The sequence below is a fragment of the Oryctolagus cuniculus genome, chromosome 8 (assembly GCF_051225735.1).
Source record: "Oryctolagus cuniculus isolate XC-2025 breed Fujian yellow rabbit chromosome 8, ASM5122573v1, whole genome shotgun sequence".
Taxonomy (NCBI): domain Eukaryota; kingdom Metazoa; phylum Chordata; class Mammalia; order Lagomorpha; family Leporidae; genus Oryctolagus; species Oryctolagus cuniculus.
This window is the reverse complement of record NC_142874.1, coordinates 81,658,440-81,680,762: the sequence shown is the minus strand read 5'-3', so window position 1 is coordinate 81,680,762 and position 22,323 is coordinate 81,658,440. Positions and strand designations below refer to the sequence as shown.

Below are 22,323 nucleotides of genomic sequence, written 5' to 3'. Positions count from 1 at the left end.
TGTTGCTTCCCCAGGTACATTAACAGGGAGCTCGACTGGAAGTGGAGCAGTTGAGACTTGAACAGGCAGTTTGGTATGGGATGCTGGCATCAAAAGTGGTGGCTTTACCCACTTGTGCCAAAACGCTAGCCTCTTAATTCACTGTAATTGGACTGAAACTCAACAAATATGTTTTGAGACTTGGTCTGTATAGGTCTATGCTATTGATTTGCAGAAAATAGAACTTTTTTCATTCATTATGCCCATAGACAGACAGGTCTGCTATTTAGCAAAATTAGATGTCAGGCATTGTATACAACTGGAATTGCATAAAGGAAGACACATGAATTTGTCCTTTTCTCACATTCAGTCAAGACTAGAAATGTAATAGAGATGGTGATTCTGTGGGAAACTTTGGGCATCATTTCCTGAGTAGTTCATTCTGCGAATGGAGGGGAAGAGGGATGCCTAATATCTCACAATAATGATGATAATAGTACTACCAGTTATGAATGTTTTTGTGTCCCACATGTGTGTATATACTTGGCATATATGTGGCCTCTGATCCCCCATAACAATCTTGCAAGTATTGGGGAGAAAAAGCGGTGACTTTTCCGAACCCAGTTGTTGATATCTCTCTGTAACAAAAGTTAGATCAACAAGAAAAGCACAAACAGGTTTACTTAAACAAAGTTCACGGAGCATGAGAGCCCTCAGGATTCACTAGCTCAGAAACCCAGGGGACAGCGTCCAAGTATGGATGCTCATGTTTAATGAACAATGGACAACCACTGAGCATGACCCAGTGGTAATAAGCAGTGGCAAACCTACCAAGTTCCTGTTTAGGTTCCCCTCAACCTCTCTGAGTAACATTTTGTCTGTCTGCATATAGGCGGTAGAAGAAGGTCAAAAAGACATATCTGCTTACCTGGTTTTCTCAATTTCTTTCAACTTAAAATACTCAGTATACCAATGTGCCACATTTTGGGGTAGTACTTCCTGTACCCATTACAAGTTAATCATAAAGGCCGGCGCCGCGGCTCTCTAGGCTAATCCTCCGCCTTGCGGCGCCGGCACACCTGGTTCTAGTCCCAGTTGGGGCACCGGATTCTGTCCCGGTTGCCCCTCTTCCAGGCCAGCTCTCTGCTGTGGCCAGGGAGTGCAATGGAGGATGGCCCAAGTGCTTGGGCCCTGTACCCCATGGGAGACCAGGAGAAGCACCTGGCTTCTGCCATTGGATCAGCGTGGTGCGCCGGTCACAGCGCGGCGGCCGCGGCGGCCATTGGAGGGTGAACCAACGGCAGAAAGGAAGACCTTTCTCTCTGTCTCTCTCTCTCACTGTCCACTCTGCCTGTCAAAAAAAAAAAAAAAAAAAAAAGGCAAAACAAGTTAATCATAAAGCTAGGTAATGGTATAAGGTACTACATGTCATACTTTAGGCAGAGTTGCTCATTAATTCCTCACTACAGCTCTGTGCAGGGGATGCAGTTATTATTCATATTTCACATGGAAGAAAATTGAGGCAGAGAGAAGTTAAATAAGTTGAGTGTCACCCAGCTGGAATTAGGAATTTATATCAAAGCCTACGCTGTTAATCTGTTAACTCATTATATGAGAGGAAAACCTGAGGTTTGCAGATGAGAACTGATTCATTCAGGTCACCCCTAGCAATCAGCACTAGTGGATCCAAATTCAGATCTGTCTGTCTGATAGTAAAATTCAGGCATGTTCTTCATTTCTCTCTGTCCCAAACTGCCTCTGCTGGGGCCCATTTAGTGCCATAAATAGCCACTCAAATGTAAGAATTCTGGGGCTGGTGCTGTGGTGTAGCAGATAAAGTCTTATGGGCACTGGTTCAAGTCCTGGCTGCTACACTTCCAATCCAGCTTCCAGCTAATGGCTTGAGATGGCTAAAGTCCTTGGGTCCCTGCACCCATGTGGGACACCTGGAAGAAGCTCCTGGAAGAAGCTCCTGGCTCCTGGCTTCAGATGGCCCAGTTCTGGCCATTGAGGCCATTTGGGGAGTGAACCAGTGGATGGAAGATCTCTCTCTCTTTCTCACTGTAACTCTTTCAAGTAAATACATAAATCTTAAAAATAGTAAAACTTCTACTCATTCTACTCTATTTAATAACTAATGATTTTTAATAACCTTAAATTGGCATATTTCTGTGCAAATCAAGAGTTTTACTGTGAAGCTTCAATGCAGGAGTCAGTGTCAGAACTGTGACTGGAATTGTGTTGTCACTCCCCCATGCCTTGGAGGTTTATCCCTCTAGGCTTCTGCTTGACAGACATGGGGATTGGAGCATTTGGCTGTCTTGGCTTGAGCATTATACAGCATAACATCTTACTGGAGTTCACATTTGGCAAGGTTAGTATTGTTATTTCAGAAACAATTTGACCATCAATTCTCAGAGGCTTTGGGGGAATTGATTCTTTGAAATTCCTAAGACATTGATTTTTTGTGATATAGAAATGGCGGTCTGTTCAGTCACAGTGGGGACTGATCTTTCCAATGTCTAGAATAATGCACATCTAGTATCAAATACTTGGAAACCAAATTAAATAATATAGATGTTGCTTAGGAGAATTGATTGTGTTCACAGGGGGTTGTGATGAAATCTGAGAATGATGAAAGCTCTGTTATTATGAATGCTATAGTAAGAGGTTCTCAGAGCTAGACTGGAAAAATACTGAAAAGCTAAATATTGAAAAATCTTGCTAGGATTCATGAGCATCACTCTTACCCCTTCCCCCTTTCTTCCTTTATGCCATTGTCCAGTTATATAATTTTATTGCTGATGCACTCTCCTGAGGCACCTTACCCACAGCAGTGATGTTTCTTATCAGTAGCTGTCCAACATTAATGAGAGCTTCCATGGATGGAGCCCCATGTGCCAAGCACTGGTCCAGGTATTTTACCTGTGTTAATTTATTTAATCCTCCTCCAAATCTTGTGTGCTGGAAGCTAGCATCATCTCTGGTCTTAACAGGAGAGGAATGACTGAAAGTATAAAGTGTTAGTTTCGAGTAGATATTTTCTGGGCAGTTAATTAATAAGCAATCTGTACCTATGGAATTTATGGGTTATGGATTCTTATCCACTGAAATCATGAAGCATTTTCATCATGACTATCATTCTTTGCTACACTTTGCTTGCTAAATTTTTAAAGTTTTATTTAAAATATATTTTTTTTCTTTTTTGACAGGCAGAGTGGACAGTGAGAAAGGTCTTTCTTTGCCATTGGGTCACCCCCCCAATGGCCACTGGGGCCGGCGCACCGCGCTTATCCGAAGCCAGGAGCCAGGTGCTTATCCTGGTCTCCCATGGGGTGCAGGGCCCAAGGACTTGGGCCATCCTCCACTGCCCTCCCTGGACACAGCAGAGAGCTGGCCTGGAAGAGGGGCAACCAGGACAGAATCCGGCGCCCCGACCGGGAATAGAACCTGGTATGCCGGCGCCGCAGGCAGAGGAATAGCCAATTAAGCTATGGTGGCGCCGGCTAAAATATTTTTAAGAATGTTTTTATTTGAAAAACAAGGAGAGAGAGAGAGAAAGAGAGATTGAGATGAGATCTTCTATTCACTGGTTCACTTCACAAATGCCTGCAACAACCAGGGCTGGGGCCAGGCCAAAGCCAGGCACCCAGAACTCTTTCTGGGTTTCCTGGGTAGGTGGAATGACCGAAGTACTTGCGGCATCTGCTGTCTTCCAGGGTGTTCATTAAAAGGAAGCTGGATCTGAGTGGACCTGGGCCTGGAACCCAGGGAAGTTGATATGGGATGGGGGTGTCTTAAGTGTTAACTCGCTGTGCCAAATACCTGCTCCATACCTGTTAGATTTAAAAAAAAAAATGTTTATTCATTTATTTTCATCTATCCAAAAGGCAGAGTGACAGAGAGAGAGGGAGAGGTAGCTTCCTTCCCCTGGTTCACTTCCTAAATGCCTTCAACAATCTGGGTTCTGCCAGCTGGACAGAGAAGCTGGGAACTCCATCAAGGTCTCCCACCTGGGTGGCAGGAACCCGGGCACTGGAGCCCTTATTTGCTGCCCCCCCAGGGTGCATTAGCTGGGGGCTGGAGCGGAAGGGGTGCAGCCTGGAGGACTGCACCACAGGAACTCCGATTGTAATGCAGCTTTGCAGGGGTCTGCTGTGTCACAATGCTGCCCCTCTGCTGGATTTTCAGGTGAATCTTACCTTTGTGTCGTGCTTGTAGCCCTTTCATAAAATAGGGGGAGAAATCTGTGGATTGAGAAGTGATATTTGTACAAGCGAAAAGACAAGTGTAAATTGCTTCATAATTTTGTGTTGGAATCTTTTCAAAAATACATTCCTTTAGGTGTATGATTTTGAGTGCATACACTGTTAGAAAAATAGGATTTTTCCTGTTTATAGTCTATAAAATGTTTATCATATCATTTCACTTTTATTAAGCACTACATATATATTGCATAAGCATCTAGCAAGGTAGATGAGTGTAATTGAGTTTTGTTTGTCTTTTCCTCAATCAGGAAAATGCTTTCCTAATCCCATGTTCTCCAAAGGTTTTTACACACAGTGAAAGCTATCCCTAGAGATGTGCCTGTCTCTTGCCGCGAGTCCCTGGAGGTGTGACTCACACACCCTGCTTTTTCCCTTGCCCTTGTTAGGAGCCCGTGCGTGAGCACTGCAGCCAGTCCAGGCATAACCAAGCGCGCGTCCACGTTCAGTTCAGCAATTCCAGGGAGAATCTCCACGCAGCACTGTGGCATGGTCTCTTACAGGTGACCCAGCTTCCTATTAGTCTGTTTTGAATTTGAAATACAGGTCTAAATATATTTTACTCTCTGACCCGTTTGAAAAATGTCACTTCTTCCTAATTAACTTTTCTGTTTTTCATTTTCCGAAACAGTACTGTGGGGTAGATTACTAACCACCAGAACGGTCTTTACAAGATAGCAAATCTTTCTAATTACCAAATTTAAATAGCTCTTTACTTTCCTAGGAAACACTTTCACATTGAGAGAATTAAGACGGAAGTTGCATAAAAATAAGAGAATTCCTTCAGGCCTGCTCCTGGGCAGTAAATTCCATCTCAATAATCTGGAGTGGTAGGGGGTGAGATTAGCATGTGAAAGGAAAGCCCATTTTCTCCCTTGCCCTGAGCTTCTCTGGTTTCTGTTTGCTTCTGTGGTGTCATCCAGCATTCTCCTTCCTTCAGACTGGGAGTCCTGTGTGATGAATATTCTTATGGTTCTATACCTTGTAGAAGATTTTATCCTCCTCACAGCGCTTGTACATTCATAATGTAGTTTGGGCCTCTCTTCCCTCCATCTTCATACGATTCACTGTCCAGTTCCCATTGATTCCCTGGCTATAATGTTTTAGATTCAACCACTGCATTCTTTTTTTTTTTAACTTTTATTTAATGAATATAAATTTCCAAAGTACGATTTATGGATTACACTGGCTTCCCCCCCATACCGTCCCTCCCACCCACAACCCTCCCCTTTCCCACTCCCTCTCCCCTTCCTCCCTTTCCCCTTCTCAACCACTGCATTCTAATAATTGCTGGTACTATAAAAATCAAAAAGCCATAAAAACTGGGCTCTCTTCTCTACACTTAATGAGACTTGTTATTTTCTGACATATTAAATCAAAGGCACTGTAGGTATAGTTATTATATGTACTTTCTTTATGAGCAAAATACATATATTTAAGAATAAATCTATTATATTTGAATTTCTGTTGCTTTTGTTATTGTGTCTTGAAATTTAGAGTGTGTGTGTTTTATTTACCCAGCATGTTTGAAATAACTTTAGTTAGAAACTGCATTTCTGTCTTCTTTTTTTTTTTTAATATCACTCAATAACTTACTGGGTATCAGAATTAAAACAACATTTGATAATTGTAAAATGTGTTTGTCTTGATACTTTTGATTAGTTGTAAACTAATCTATGAAAAAAAAAATGTGGACTGCTTCACCAGCTTGTGTGTCACCCTTGTGCAGGGCCCTTGGCTATCTTCTCTGTGTTCTTTTGGTTTTAGTGTATGTGCTGTTGAAGCAAGCCCTGAGCCATTTACTCCTTTTGCTTCTCTACAATGTCTTAGGCAGTTTTCTAAGTTCGTGCTCAGTAAATAAAAATAAAATTCTCTTCGAAGTTGAGTGTGAAGACACTGCTTGAAAACTGAAATAAATGTGAACATGATGCTTCTGGTTTTCCTCCACTATCCTTACTGTGTCCCATTTTTGCATGTAGCTGCATCCCCCCCCCCCCCATCATTCTATTCCCTTACAGACTCCTTGAACGAAAGAACCAAGTCACTGGTTAGGTCCTGAAGCACATCACAGGCTCTAAAGATGGGCTTCATTCATTTAGCTGTAGTGTTGTAGGACTACAGAGAAGTACAATGGGAGGAATGATAAATTCTTCTTCTACAAGTGATGTGGAATTATGAAAGATTGATCAAAATTTGTGTTGGGGCTTGAATTTGCTGGACTTAGATTTCAGGTAACTCTCCCCTTTTGGGGAGATTTGTAACTCTGTGCAAGGTGCCCCTGTAGCCCAAATGTGCTAGAACACTGAAAATGAGGGCCTCTAGGGGTGGGTCTGTTTCTTTGGAATTCATTCTGTTACTCAAGTAAAAAATAAAATGGTTTCCTTGATGTTTGATTAAGTAAAAACATTGAACATAAAGGGATGCAAAGGAACATTAATTAGTTAAGGAAAAATTACCAAGTTCAAATCTCTGAGATAATTTCAGCGATCTACAGAATTCTACTGATTCTTCACTTTTGTAAAGAGTTTAAAATATTTAATGGCAATCTTGAAAATTCAGATAAAATATTTACTGGAAAAGAATAAAAAAGCCACAGGAATGTTAGTTTTTCTATTTTCTAGATAGTTTTGATAGTTTAAGTTGTATTCTAATTTTTACACTTCTGCCTCTGAGCTTCTGGAGCCCTCTAGTGGCATGAATTTAGATGGACATCTGAAGTTTGTTTTGAAAAGGCTCACTATTGCTTGATAATGTTTAATCAAAGTGCTTTTAACATCTCATTGGGAGAAAATTAAACTTGCCAATGATGAGAAAGAAGTGATCATTTGGATTAAATATAAAATAATAACTCCTAGAAGCACTGTTGCAATAGTCAGTTTGTTTAATTGGTTAATGGGACTTGTTATTTTCTGACATATTAAATCAAAGGCACTGTAGGTATAGTTATTATATGTACTTTCTTTATGAGCAAAATACATATATTTAAGAATAAATCTATTATATTTGAATTTCTGTTGCTTTTGTTATTGTGTCTTGAAATTTAGAGTGTGTGTGTTTTATTTACCCAGCATGTTTGAAATAACTTTAGTTAGAAACTGCATTTCTGTCTTCTTTTTTTTTAATATCACTCAATAACTTACTGGGTATCAGAATTGAGAGGCGCCAAGGGACAGATTTTGGAGGTGAATGCCATGAAATTTTATCTAGAGGGCTAATGGTAACAAATCAACAGGGCATTAGAAACAGACACAATGAAGTGATAATTGACATACTTTCATCTGTAGACTTTAGATGATTAGGAAGTACTGCCTTTGGGTGGGATAACCTGCAGTATCCAAAAGATAAGTAAATGGGTAGAATTTGTCCTTGTCCCAAAGAAAACAGATTATAGAGGACAAACAGTAAGATAATTGGTCAGCTTTCCTTCAGAAGACTCAAGGCAGAATCATCCAGTTGAACACGTTCACAACTAGGTTCAGATCTAGGCACGCTCAGTCTTTGATCAGCAGTAACCGGTGGGAAGAAGATGTCTATGGTATTTGCTGTCATCTTAGCCAGGAGGCTTAAGATCCAGGATCTGGAGCCCCAAGTTTGGACTCTAACTGACTCTGGCTGTTGCTGTGTATCCTCTCTGGGCCTCCCTTTTCTCATCTGTAAAGTGGGGAGAAATATTCTTTACTCTCTGTTATCCTTATATTTTAAATATTTATTTGAAAGAGTTGCAGAGAGAGGTGGAGACAGAGAGTGGTCTTCCATCTGTTGGATCACTCTCCAGATGGCTGCAATGTCTGCAGCTTAGCTGATCTGAAGCCAGGAGCCAGGAACCAGGAGCCAGGAGCTTCTTCCTGGTTTCCCGCATAGGTTCAGTGGCCCAAGGACTTGGGCTGTCATCTGCTCCTTTCCCAGCCACAGGGAGCTGGGTCAGAAGTGGAGCAGACTGGACCCAAACAGGTGCCCATATAGGATGCTGGCGCTGCTGTCCGAGGCTTTAACTTGCTGTGCCACAGCGCTGGCCCACCTTGCTAACTTTGAAAACACTTGCCAGCAGGCTAGTACTGGTGCTAGCTAGGATGAGAGGAGACAGAGAACTTCCTAGGGCCATGTAGAATTGATATTTCACCTGGGCTTTGCGCAACTACTGAGGACTTTTAAAGCTCTTTCTAATTACTGAGTGCAGGGCTATAATGCAAAGTGGTGTACACAAAGCCAGGCAGTGTTAGTCTCCCAAAGGAAAGGACTCTTCCGGTCTCTGGGACTGCCTTTCTCTTTTCAGTTTTTGAATATTGGGCAGAATTCTTGGGGGTCTCAGTGGGAGACCAACGAGTGTTTTCATTCACTTTTTGAAACTGTCCTTGAGACTTCTCAAAGCATATTTTATATGAATTATTGCTTTATAGCACTTTATATGGAACCTAGCCATTAAAATCCAGGCTTTTCTCTCCTTCAGCCTGCCTGGGGGAGTTAACACCATTGGTGACTCATCCTGCAAGGCAGCTTCTTGAGAGTTTACAGCCCGGGTATTGAATCTGTACTTTAACTGCATCTGCTGTCTTGCAAACGGAGAGAGAGATAGAGACAGAGGTCTTCCATCCATTGGTTCACTCCCCAGATGCTTGCAACAGCTGGGGTTGAGCCAGGCCAAACCAGGAGCAGAACTCCATCTTGGTCTCCCATGTGGGTTGCAGGAACCTAAGCACTTGGACCATCCTCTGCTGCCTCCCAGGGTTCCTAAGCCCCAGCAAGAAGCTGGATAAGGCAGCATAGGTGGGACTTGTTCCCCGGCACTCTGAAATGGGATGCATGTCCCATGCCAAGGCCTAACAAGGGACAAACTGTGTCTTAGAGTGACTTGAAGCACTAACTTAAAACAATGGCAATCATAGACATTTCTGTACATAATTCGTTGCCTTTTTTTTCTCTGAAATTGTCTTGCTTCTGTATCTCTTGGGCCACCTACTATTTTTCATGCTTCTTTTGCTTGAAAACTTCCTCTGATCCTCTCAACATGTCCTTTTCCCCTCATCTCCACTAACTGTTTCTCGTGACACATCAGTCTCCTATTTACATCACTCTCCCTTCTCTGAATCATTTTCAAAGGCATTCATTAATTTACTCTCTCTGTGTGTGTGCACGCGTGCGTGTGTGCGTGCACGTGTGTATGAGAGAAGTGGTAGGTACTGTACTGGTCACTGGGGTTTGAGAAGTGAGTTCTGCAGTCCTTTTGTATTTTATTTCTAAAATCCTTATTATATGGATGTGTTTATTTGTGAAAATTGATCAGGCCTTATGGTATGATTTGTTGGTCTTTTATAAGACTCAAAAACTGCAGTTTGGAGATTAGGAAAGGAAAGATAAACATTGATTACAGTGCAGGATGATTGTGATGTCGTATATCCTGATGTGGATCCTCTTGGTCAGTGAGGACTGAGCAAGTGATGCCAAAGTTGAAAGTTAAAAAAAAGTTTACAAAAGTCTTAAAGTTTAAATATTTAAAGACTGGATCCGGCCCTGCATTGTAGCGGGTTAATGCTGTTTAGAGACCCAGCTGCTCCATTTGGGTCTCCCATGTTGGTGGCCAGGGCCCAAGTACTTGGACCACCATCTGTTGCCTTCCCAGCATGCATTAGCGAGAAGCTGGATCAGAAGCAGAGGTGGTGCTGGGACTTGAGCTGCAAGTCTGATTTGGGATGTGAGTGTCCCAAGCAACAACTTAACCTGCTGCCCAACAACGCCTGCCCCAGGGACTAGAATTTGCAGGAGTGCTCAGGCTCAAAAGGAAGTGAAGTAAGGGGAACTAGTGAGGAATGCTTTGAGGAAGGAAAATTCCTTTCCTTTCTACCCTTCTTGGTTCTCATCTGGGTCCCTGTAAGAAAAGACAGATTAGGGGCTGGCGCTGTGGTGCAGTGGCACAGCAGGTTAAAGCCCTGGCCTGCAGCACGGGCATCCCATATGGGCACTGCTTGGAGTCCTGGCTACTCCTCTTTTGATCCAGCTCTCTGCTGTGGCCTTGGAAAGCAGTAGAAGATGGTCCAAGTCCTTGGGCCCCTGCACCCACATGGGAGACCTGGAAGAAGCTCATGGCTCCTGGCTTCAGATAGGCTCAGTTCTGGCCATTGTGATTATTTGGGGAGTAAACCAGCAGATGGAAGACCTCTCTCAGTGTCTCTACCTCTCTCTCTATCTCTGTCTTTCAAATGAATGAAATCTTTTAAAAAGAAGGCAGATCAATAAGAGAAAAACATTGCAAATTTATGAAACATAAGGATTATATCCACATGGGAGCCCTCATAAAGAACTGAATCCAAAGAAGCAGTTAGAGGTAGTACAGTTATTTTCATGCATAGAATTGGACAAAGAGTGGTAAAATTATGAAAATGTGACAAGACAGAGGGACTTGGACTGAGGAATCAATGGTGGGAAAGTGACTAGGAAGATGAGGTAGTTTAACAAAGTTGTTTCTTCAGATTTTTTCCAGCCTCAATTTCCCACCCCTAATGGTAAGGTTATTGCTTTCCTTCTGATGTAGAGGGGACATCTTACCTATGAGGATTTTTATCTCCTGCTTTCATGGAGAAAAGAAAAGGTCAGAAGGCCTTTCTGTTATTTTTAAGATGTATTTAGCTACATGGCATATTTTGTGACCTTTCAATACCAACAAATAGATCTTAGCATTCCTCTTATACTGTAATAAAAATAATTGCACTGGGGTAAGTACTTGACCAAGTGGTTAAGATGTCGCTTGGGATGCCCACACCCCTTAACGGAGTGCCTGGCTCCACTTGATTTCTGCTTCCTGCTAATGCACATCCTGGCAGGAAGTAGGATTTCTTAAGTGCTGGAATCCCTGCCACCAATGAGGGAGACCTGGACTGAGTTTCTGGCTACTGGTTCAGCTTGGCCATTGATGTTGCAGGTATTTGGGAAGTGAACTAGTGAGTGAGAACCCTTTCTCTGTGTGTGTCAGCTTTCTGTCTCTATGTGTCTATGTCTATGTCTCTATGTGTCTCAAGCTACAAAAAATAAATAAGTAAAGCAATTAAAAAGTTGTATATTACATATGTACATTGTGCACAGATATTTGCACATTACATAGGCACCCATCAGGGATGCAGATAAGAAGTTTCAGGAGAAAACCGAGAAAAGAGAGAACGCTGTGAATCCCAGAAGTTTGGTCTTTCCAGAAATCCCTCTCATTCTGTTCAGTAGCTTTCACTTGGGAGGCATCGTTTCATAGAGGCCTCAGTAGCTAGTACTCTTATTAGCTGATCAGCTTAGCCCATCCCAGGGGCAACACAGTCAAACCAAATTTATAGTCTGATATTTTCTATGAGTTACTTCTTTTTAAAAAATTTTTTAAAGATCTATTTATTTGTTTGAAAGGCAGAGGCAGAGACAGAGAAAGGTCTTCCATCCGCTGGTTCACTTCTCAAATGGCTGCAACGGCTGGAGTTGTGCCAATCTGAAACCAGGAGCCAGGAGCTTCTTCTGGGTCTTTCATGTAGGTGCAGGGGCCCAAGGACTTGGGCCATTTTCTACTGCTTTCCCAGGCCATAGCAGAGAGCTGGATCGGAAGAGGAGCAGCTGGAACTAGAACCAGCGCCCATATGAGATGCTGACACTGCAGGATGTGGCTTTACCCACACCACAGTGCTGGCCCCGTGAGTTACTTCTACAATCTGAAGTGGATTTTGATTTTTCTAACCATGAAGAAAATGAAAATAGCATGAGTGACAAAAATAATTCAAAGAGTGTTGATATAATATATTCTTATTAATTTTGGTCACATCATTTCTATGCGTAGTCGTGTGCCACATAGCACACACATATAGTCTTATAAGACTATATGGCCTGATGGCATCATAGCCATCTTAGATGGTGTAAGTGATCTATGTGATGTTCAAACAGTAAGAAAATTGCCTAGCAATTCATTTCTCAGGACATGTCCCTGTAAGTTAAGCTTTGCATGGCTATGTAGTCTTTGTTTTGAGAGTGCTGCTGAACAGTGCCCCAAACTAGTTGGGAGTGTTGCTGTAGAACCTCCAAACTGGGTCCACTCACCTGATGTGCAGAAAGCCAATCACTGACATTGGGGTGGTGAAAGAGAATAGGTATTTATTGCAAAGCACAGAGCAAGGAACTGGGCAGCTATTGCTTAATTCCTGGGCCCCCTGAGGAGTTAGGGATGAAGGTTCTTACAGATTAAAACTGGGGCTGAGAGGTATATGATATGCTTGTATCCAAGTTCCTGGTTGGTCAGTGGTGCTTGTGGCCTTCCTTTGATTGGTCAGTGATGTCTTGCTCTTTAGGGAATTCATGATGGCCAGGTGGGCTCCAGTTGGTCTGGGGCTTATGTGAAGGTGGTAGTTATATTCTGCTCAGACCTGGAATTCTCCTAAAAAACCTTCCGGACAATGCTGTCCTTGACTCCTTGAGTGTAGTGATTAGAACTTGTAAGGCTGACTGTATCACTCCCTCCAGTCAGTGAATTCCTTTTGATAAAGGAGAAAGGGCAGGCAAGGACACCTTGGGCTAAGGGAGACAGACAAGAGGCTGGGTCCTACTTTTTCATTGTAACAGTTCCCTTTCAAGAAGCAAGCTATAGCTGACAAGTAATATGCAAATATAAGGCTCTAGTGAACAAAATGACATTGTGAGGAACTGGCTCACCAAGTACACTTTTAAAACATTATTTATTTTCATTTTATTTGAAAAGCAGACAGAAACAGAGAGCTCCAATCTACAGTTTTACTCCTTAAGTGCCTGCAACAGCCAGTGTTGGATTAGGTCAAAGTCAGGAGCCTAGAACTCAATCCAGGACTCCCTTTTGGGTGGCAGTGATCCAAATACTTGAGACATTACCTGCAGCCTCCAAGGGTGTGCAGTATCAGGAAGCTGGAATTGAAGCAGAACCAAGACTCAAACCTAGACACTCCAGTATGGGGCACAGGCATCCCAATCAGTGTTTTATCCACTGTACCAAAAGCCTGCCTCCACAAGTACAGTTTTTTTTTTAACTTTTATTTGATGAATATAAATTTCCAAAGTACAGAATATGGATTACAATGGCTTCCCCCCCATAACGTCCCTCCAACCCGCAACCCTCCCCTTATCCACTCCCTCTCCCCTTCCATTCACATCAAGATTCATTTTCGATTCTCTTTATATACAGAAGATCAGTTTAGCATACATTAAGTAAAGATTTCAACAGTTCGCTCCCACACAGAAACATAAAGTAAAAAATACTGTTTGAGTACTAGTTATAGCATTAAATCTCAATGTACAGCACACTAAGGACAAAGATCCTACATGAGGAGTAAGTGCACAGTGACTCCTGTTGTTGACTTAACAAATTGACACTCTTGTTTATGGCCTCAGTAATCACCCTAGGCTCTTGTCATGAGCTGCCAAGGCTATGGAAGCCCCCTGAGTTCACCGACTCTGATCATATTTAGACAAGGCCATGGTCAAAGTGGAAGTTCTCTCCTCCCTTCAGAGAAAGGTACCTCCTTCTTTGATGACCCGTTCTTTCCACTGGGATCTCACTCACAGAGATCTTTCATTTAGGTGTTTTTTTTTTTTTTTTTCCCCCAGAGTGTCTTGGCTTTCCATGCCTGAAATACTCTCATGGGCATTTCAGCTGGATCCGCATGCCTTAAGGGCTGATTATGAGGCCAGAGTGCTGTTAGGACATTTGCCATTCTATGGGTCTGCTGTGTATCTCACTTCCCATGTTGGATCATTCTCTCCCTTTTTGATTCTATCAGCTAGTATTTGCAGACACTATTCTTGTTTATGTGATCCCTTTGGTTCTTAGTCCTATCATTACGATCAATTGTGAACAGAAATTGATCACTGGGAGTAGTGAGATGGCATTGGTACATGCTACCTCGATGGGATTGAATTGGAATCCCCTGGTATGTTTCTAACTCCAAGTACAGTTTTTAAAAGCCTTGCTAATGAAAATGTTGCAAAAATTGAAAGTGGTCTAAATAATATATCTGTAATCTCATTTTGAGATATAACCAAGTATATTTCCATTTATTTCATATTATTTATTAAATCACATAGGTAGATATTCCATTTATTCTACTCAATATTATGTTTCCATCCATATCCTTTGGATACTTCATTTTTATTGGCAATAGTGTAGGATTGCATAGTAATTTATTTGACTACTACCTCAACTTTTGTTTCATAAAATTATTCTAATAAAAATATAGTGAGATCAAGATTAGTGTTGTTTTTTGTTTTATAGAGATATCTACTAAAATGTGTAAACAAATTTATTTATTGGCAATATTCTTTTTTTTTAAAGATTTATTTATTTATTTGAAAGTCAGAGTTACACAGAGAGAGGAGAAGCAGAGAGAGAGAGAGAGAGAGAGAGAGAGGTCTTGTATCTGCTGGTTCACTCCCCAGTTAGCTGCAACGGAACTGCGCCAATCCGAAGCCAGGAGCCAGGAACTTCTTCCAGGTCTCCCACATGGGTGCAGGGGCCCAAGGACTTGGGCCATCTTCTTACTGCTTTCCCAGTTCATAGCAGAGAGCTGGATTGGAAGTGGAGCAGCCGGGTCTCGAACTGGCGTCTGTATGGGATGCTGGCACTTTAGGCCAGGTGTTAACCCGCTGCGCCACAGCGCCGGCCCTGGCAATATACTTTGATGTTAGATATTGAAATGATATTTCTTGTTATCTAATACATGTATCTATTGCTTAAATTCACACAACAGTTTTTCCTTTTTTTAAATTTTCATTTAGTCCTGAGTCAACTGTCTGAGACATTTACTTTTCTAGTTGTAGGTGTTCAAATGTTAACAATGCATATAATAGCAAACATTTATTTATTGAACTCTATGTGTCAAGAAGCCTTAGGTGCTATGGGAAATTATAGAAGTGAATAAGATTGGGCCTCTGTCCTCAGAAAGATTATAATTACAATCTAGTGAGGCAAAAACAAGACAAAGTCCTGAGTTGATGACATGAGACCTTTAGGGTGGCTGTCACCAGCCTGCCTCTTTTCTGTGGTTGCTGGAATGTCATAGCCTAGCTCGCATATGATATGAGGAAAAGCACACTAGATTCTGTTTTCCACAGTTTCAGGAGCAACTACCTGCTACCTTTGCTGCTGTCTGGCTGCCCTTGCTACCTACCTATCTGGGTGTCTTCAGGAAGTCCCAGTCCCAGACAATCTCGGCCAACTTTTGTAAATCGAGATGATAAGTCTTTTAGCAATCTTGCAAGATTGTGGTAAAAAAGGAATCAGTTATATATATGAAAATGCTTTCAAAGGACAAGTGGTTTGACACATACATTAGTTAAATTCTGTCAGTACTCTGGTAACTTCACTATGGCTAACTCCAAATCCTGAAAAATGATTTCTAATCGACTGATATGAACAAATATACAAGATCTGCTTATGCTAAGGGTTGGGAGATGGGGCTAAATAAAACACATAGTGCTTCCCCTTCAGGGTTTCATCAAGTCTAGCTCCTCTGAAACAGGTAGGTTTCAGCTTGCAATCACTGTGTCATGGAACCAGTTTTGGAGAATAGACATGAGCCTACAGCAGGATTGCTAGCTAGATTATTTGTGTTTGTGTTTAGTGATTGGGGTGGATGGTGGGAGTGGCTCTCAGATAATCACCCAGCACACCATTGATGGGAATTGCATTTCTTTGATTTCTTATATGAGGGAAATTCGATTATAACTTCTGACTTTTTAACACCATTCTTTTTAGGTAGCACTAATATATTTTTTAAGATTTATTTATTTATTTGAAAGTCAGAGTTATACAGAGAGAGGAGAGGCAGAGAGAGGAGAGAGAGAGAGTAGGTAGCACTAATATTTACCATTCATTTCTGATTTGCTGATCTGGCCTTAATTACCTGTTTTTTTTTTCTTTTTAAAGATTTTTTTTTATTTACTTGAAAGGCAGAGTTATGGAGAGAGGAAGAGAGACAGAGAGAGGGAGGAGAGGAAAAGAAAGAGCTATCTTCCACTTGCTGGTTTATTCCCTAAATGGTTGCAATGACCGGAACTGGGCCAGGCTGAAGCTAGGGGCCTGGAACTTCTTCCAGGTCTACCATATGGGTTCAGGGGCCCAAGGACTTGGGCCATCTTCTACTGCTTTTCCAGGCATAGCAGAGAGCTGGATCGGAAGAATTGCAACCAGGTCTCAAACTGGCGCCCATATGGGATGCAGGCACTGCAAATGGCAGCTTAATCTGCTATGCCACAATGCCAGCTTCTAATTACCTGTTCTTTATATCATATTGGACCTCTAAGGAAATCTGATTTGCACCAAAGCAGTTAGCAATTGAAGTCTGCTCCCCTGCAAGTTCACTGTATCATCATCAAATTTGCCTGGTTCTCATTCCTATTCACCAATGTTCTCTTCCGGCACGGTAGAGCCATTCTCTCGCTGAAGTCGGTTCCTGGTATATTCTTGATAGCAATGTCCATCTTATAAATGTGGACTACATGATTTTAAAGATAATTCTGCTTTTATCACAGTCACCTTTTTCTTATTGATAATGAAGAACAATAGGATGGAGGTTTATCATTTGCTTATATAACAATCTCAGTTTAAATGTATAAGAGAAATTCTCAGATTTTACTACTGGTTTAGGGCTTTCTTTAAATCCTTGGATATGGAGTACTCAAAGTGGTTATTTTATGTAAACATTTGTCCTGTTTAGTAAACTAAATTATTTACTATTTTAATTCTCAGACCTGGTCAGAGTGATTTTCGCAGTCTGATTCTTGCCCTCCCCTGAACACAGTCCTGCAGTAGGGGGAAGTAAGCTGCTTGTGATAGAACCTGGCGTTCCGTTTTCCCAGAACCGGCAGGGCATCTTTCAAGGTTTCTTTTCTCCTAGGAACTGGTCCGGAAGACGCCGCCGTTGCTCTCTCAGGGCCCCTCTCTGCGGCACCAAGGCATTAGACTGCAGGGAAGACTCTGCAGCTGGCAAGCCCATTAGTTTCAGCGAGGCTGACAGGAAACGAATTTGCTTGTATATCTCCACTCAAGGCCAATGCCATTAAGATCTGCAAAACAGCAATATCCCAGACTAAAAAGATTTTTAAATACTGTTGCTGGTGTAACCAATAAGACACTTTCATTTCCATTTAGACCAAGGGTTGGGAACTTCAGTAATGGAGGCACAGTAGTTAAGAAAGTAAGCAATCATAGTGATGAAAGAAAGAAGGGAATCTAAATACTGAGCTAGCTGTAAAATAGTTGATTCTATACAGCATAATAATATTACTATATAGTGTAATTCATAGACAGCATTAATATATATTCATATATAGCATTAATATATAGAATAACATAATTGTATAATGTATTACTCTTTTCTTTTAAAAATACTTATTTTTAAATGCTGGACGTGCAGCAAACTTTTTAATTTAATTTAACTTTTTAAAAGATTTATTTTATGTATTTGAAAGTCAGAATTACAGAGAGAGAGGGAGAGACAGAGATCTTCCATCTGGTTTATTCCTGAAATGGTCACAAGAGCCGGGACAGGGCCAGGCTGAAGCCAGGAGCCCGGAGCTTCTTCTGGGTCTCCCACATAGGTGCTGGGGCCCAAGCACTCGGCTAGATCAGAAGTGGACCAGCCGGGACTTGAACTGGCACCCATACTGCATACCAATGCTGCAGACAGCTTAACACACTATGCCTACGCCACAGTGCCAGCCTCTAAAATATTTATCTGAAAGGCAGAGTGATGGAAGGAGGGAAAGACAGGAGCAGAGAGAGAGAGAAATATCTCCTCATCTGGTTTACTCCCCAAATGCCCAAAACATCTACTGGTGAGTCAGGTTGAAGCCAGAAGCCAGGATTCCATCTGGGTTTCCCACAGGGTAGCAGGAATCCCAGTACTTGGGCTATTATCTGCTGCCTCCTAGATGCATTAGCAGGAAACTGCATCCGAAGTGGAGTGGCTGGGGTGGAATCCTGGGCACTTAGATATGGGATGTCAGAATCTCAAGTGGTTGCTTAACCCCTTGTACCACAGTGCTTATCCCTGTTTATTATAGTTTAATAACCTTCAGTTAAATTTTCAAAAAAGTTTTCAAAATGCTATTTGGTAGTAATGCCACAAAAGATTGCATTGACATTTAAAAAAATTTCTCTGCATAAACCTATTTGCATAGGACAGAGAGTAAATACTACAGAAGAGCATAGTATGGGGAAAGAAGACTTGCCATATGAAATTTCTAACTTCTATTTCCATTAAAAGTAGAGCTAAGAGTGTAGTCATAACACAATGTTATATATTTTGTCAGGAGTAAAGAAAAATGCAAATTGTCTGTAATACAAAAGTAAGCTCATATTCTTCATCATTTTAAGCTTGATTTAAAAACTTTGAGTAATTACTAGGAAAGATACTGTCAACCAATTGTAAATCATGACCCTATTTGGATCCTAATTTTCAAAAATTGTAAAAAGGAAAAGAAGTAGATTCTTTATATTTCTTCTTCCAGATAAGTTACATAATTACATTCATTTTGAAAATATCCAGCAAACTGTATATTTGTACATATGACAAAAAATTTATAAGTATTTGTGATGCAAGAAATGTAATTTAAACAGTCACTGGATATTTGATATTAAGTAGTTTTCAATTCCTTTTTAAAAATATCTACTTATTTGAAAGAATTACAGAGACAGAGAGGCCCTCCATCCATTGGTTCACTCCCCAGATGGCTGCAACAGCTAGGGCTGAGCTGGGCTGAAGTCAGAAGCTTCATCCAGGTCTCCCATGTGGGTGGAAGGGGCCCAAACACTTGGGCCATTTTCTGCTGTTTTTCCCAAGCTATTAGGAGGGAGCTGGATTGGAAATGAGTTGTAGGAACATCAGCTAGTGCCCATATGGATGCCGGCATTGCAGGCGATGGCTTTGCCCACTATGCCACAATGCTAGCCTCTAATTGTTAATTCTTAAAATGTGATGTTCATTTTGGTTATATTTTTAAAAATCCTTTATTTCAAAGATACTATTTTGAAATATCTATGATTAAATCTAGAATTTCCTTCCATATAATCTAATGTGTGCTTCTTGGAAGGGAATGGGAATAGAAGTGAAACATAATTGGCTGTGGGTTGGTAATTGTTACAGCAAAGTGATGGGTCCATTTGCAGTCAAATACAAAAAGCTATAAAAATAATAGTGGCCAGAGCTGTGGCTCAATAGGCTAATCCTCCGCCTAGCAGCGCCGGCACACGGGGTTCTAGTCCCGGTTGCCCCTCTTCCAGGCCAGCTCTCTGCTGTGGCCCGGGAGTACAGTGGAGGATGGCCCAAGTGCTTGGGCCCTGCAGCCCATGGGAGACCAGGACAAGCACCTGGCTCCTGGTTCCTGCCTTCGGATAGGCGCAGTGCGCTGGCCGCAGCGTGCCGGCCGCGGCGGCCATTGGAGGGTGAACCAATGGCAAAAGGAAGACCTTTCTCTCTCTCTTTCTCTCTCACTGTCCACTCTGCCTGTAAAAAAAAAAATAATAGTGATTATCCTTGTGCCAAGTTCTATTTAAGGCCTATATATATTTTTTAAAAGATTTTATTTTTATTTATTTGAGAGGTAGAGTTACAGACAGTGAGAGGGAGAGACAGAGAGAAAGATCTTCCTTCCGTTGGTTCACTCCCCAAATGGCCGCAACAGCCAGAGCTGCGCTGATCCGAAGCCAGGAGCCAGGAACTTCTTCCTCATCTCCCATGCAGGTGCAGGGGCCCACACAATTGGGCTGTCTTCTACTGCTTTCCCAGGCCATTGCAGAGAGATGGATTGGAAGAGGAGCAGTCGGGACTAGAACCGGCGTCCATATGGGATGCTGGTGCCACAGGCGGAGGATTAACCTACTGTGCCATGGCACCGGCCCCATCCTTTATATATATTCACTTATTCAATCCTTACTATACCCTTGTGAGAAATATGTTATTACTATCCTCATTTTGCAGGGGAAAAAGCTAAGTTAAATATCTTGTCTGGGTTACAGAACTAACAAGTTGGTCGAATCACATGGGTTCATGCGAGCACATGTAAATTTACCTCTCAGCTTGAGAAATAAAACACACACACATACAATCTATTTAACATAATTAAGGACCACCTATTTATTGAGTTGAATCATATGAGATTCTATGTGTAGGCCAGAAATGACTGAACACTGTCACATGGCTTAACTCAATTATCTCTTCCCAATTGCATTCTCTCCCCAACCCCTAGGAAACAACTGTTATCATTCTCATACATTCATTTTTTTTAAAGATTTATTTATTTATTTGAAAGTCAGAGTTAAACAGAGAGAGAAGGAGACACACACACACACACACACACACAGGTCTTCCATCCACTGGTTCACTCCCCAATGGGCCGCAATGGCCAGTACTGTGCCGTTTTGAAGCCAGGAACCAGGAGCTTCTTTCTGGTCTCCCATGTGGGTGCAGGGGCCCAAGCATATGGGCCATCTTCCACTGCTTTCCCAGGCCATAGCACAGAGCTGGATTGGAAGTGAAGCAGCCGGGACTTGAACCAGCGCCCATATAGGATGCTGGCACTGCAGGCAGCGGCTCCACCCCCTATGCCACAGTGCTGGCCCTCACATAGAGCCTTTAATATTTAAAGTCGGCTACAAAGAAAATCAATTCTGTTTTTGAGATATTCTGTAAAATACAATGTTGACCAAAACATTTTGACCCAGAAGATTCATTCTTCCCTGTGTATAAAAATATATGGGAGGGGCAGACATTTGGTGCGGTGGTCGATACCTGTTAGGATGTCTGTGTTACATGTTAGAGTTCTTGGCCGGCGCCGTGGCTCACTAGGCTAATCCTCTGCCTTGCGGCGCTGGCACACCGGGTTCTAGTCCCGGTCGGGCCGCCGGATTCTGTCCCGGTTGCCCCTCTTCCAGGCCAGCTCTCTGCTGTGGCCAGGGAGTGCAGTGGAGGATGGCCCAAGTGCTTGGGCCCTGCACCCCATGGGAGACCAGGAGAAGTACCTGGCTCCTGCCATCGGATCAGCGCGGTGCGCCGGCCGCAGCGGCCATTGGAGGGTGAACCAATGGCAAAGGAAGACCTTTCTCTCTGTCTCTCTCTCACTGTCCACTCTGCCTGTCAAAAAAAAAAAAAAAACAAAAAAAAAAAAAACAAAAAAAAACCATGTTAGAGTTCTTGGGTTTGATACCTGAATCTGGCTTCCTGCTAATGAAGACCCTGGGAAGAAGTGGTGATGGCTCAAGTAATTGGGTTCCTGCCACCCACATGGGAGACCTGGATTGGATGTTCAGCTTCCAACTTCTGTTCCATCCCTAATCCTCTATTTCGGGCATTTGTGAGTGAGCTAGCAGACAAGTGTGCTCTCTATATGTGTCACTTTGTGTTTCTCTGCCTCTCAAATAAATAAATAAAAATTTCAAAAGTCTATTCGGCGATATGAAGTGTGGTCGATCTCCCAGCATTTTTGTGCATAAATAAAGATTTAGGAGGGAACTGCTTATTGTGTCAAGTTGCCACTAGAATTTTTTTAATTTAAAAATTTATTTGAAAGGCAAAGAGAGAGAGACAGAGAGAGAGAGAGAAAGAGAGATAGCTCATCTGTAGCCCCACCTCCCAAATGGCTACAACAGCCATGGCCAGGCCAGGCCAGGCCAAAGTCAGGAGTCCAGAACTCAATCCAGGTCTCTCACGTGGGTGAAAGGAAGCCAAATACTGAGTCCTAACTTGCTGCCTCCCAGGGTGCAGATTAGCAGGCATGCTAGAGCTGGAAGCAGAGCTGGCATTTGAACCCAGGTATTCTGGTATGAGATGCAGTTGTCCAAGTGGCATCTTAACTGCTGCACCAAATGCCTGCCCCTTCCCTTTGAAGTTTTAATGTCTTTGGCCATCTGTGAGAAATAATATAAAATCAAATATCTTCACTCACACTATCCAAGTCACATACATATCTTGCAAATTATTTCAGTTTAGATTGATAAGTGCTCTTTTAAGTTTTGCCAAACGTGCAATACAAAATTAAAGTAAGATAAAACAAATAGCTGCTATCAAAGTTCTTCACGTGGAAAGAACTCAATCAGCTG

The 22,323-nt window shown here is 42.1% G+C and overlaps 1 protein-coding gene, 1 long non-coding RNA gene and 1 other non-coding gene across 14 annotated transcripts in view; 1 reads left to right on the top strand and 2 right to left on the bottom strand.

Annotated features, from left to right (window-relative positions):
• Positions 1-22,323, top strand: part of ANK2 (ankyrin 2) — a 676,765-nt gene that overhangs the window by 57,689 nt on the left and 596,753 nt on the right. The gene's annotated exons all lie outside the window — the stretch shown is intronic.
• On the bottom strand, positions 5,929-6,035 carry LOC127483325 (U6 spliceosomal RNA). Its single transcript, XR_007909523.3, has one exon. It is a non-coding gene; the product is annotated as a U6 spliceosomal RNA (small nuclear RNA).
• The window catches only part of LOC149125068 (uncharacterized), a 5,489-nt gene continuing 319 nt past the window's right edge, over positions 17,154-22,323 (bottom strand). Inside the window, exon 3 of the long non-coding RNA XR_016212295.1 lies at positions 17,154-17,291. This is a non-coding gene — a long non-coding RNA (uncharacterized LOC149125068). The remainder of the gene's footprint in view (positions 17,292-22,323) is intronic.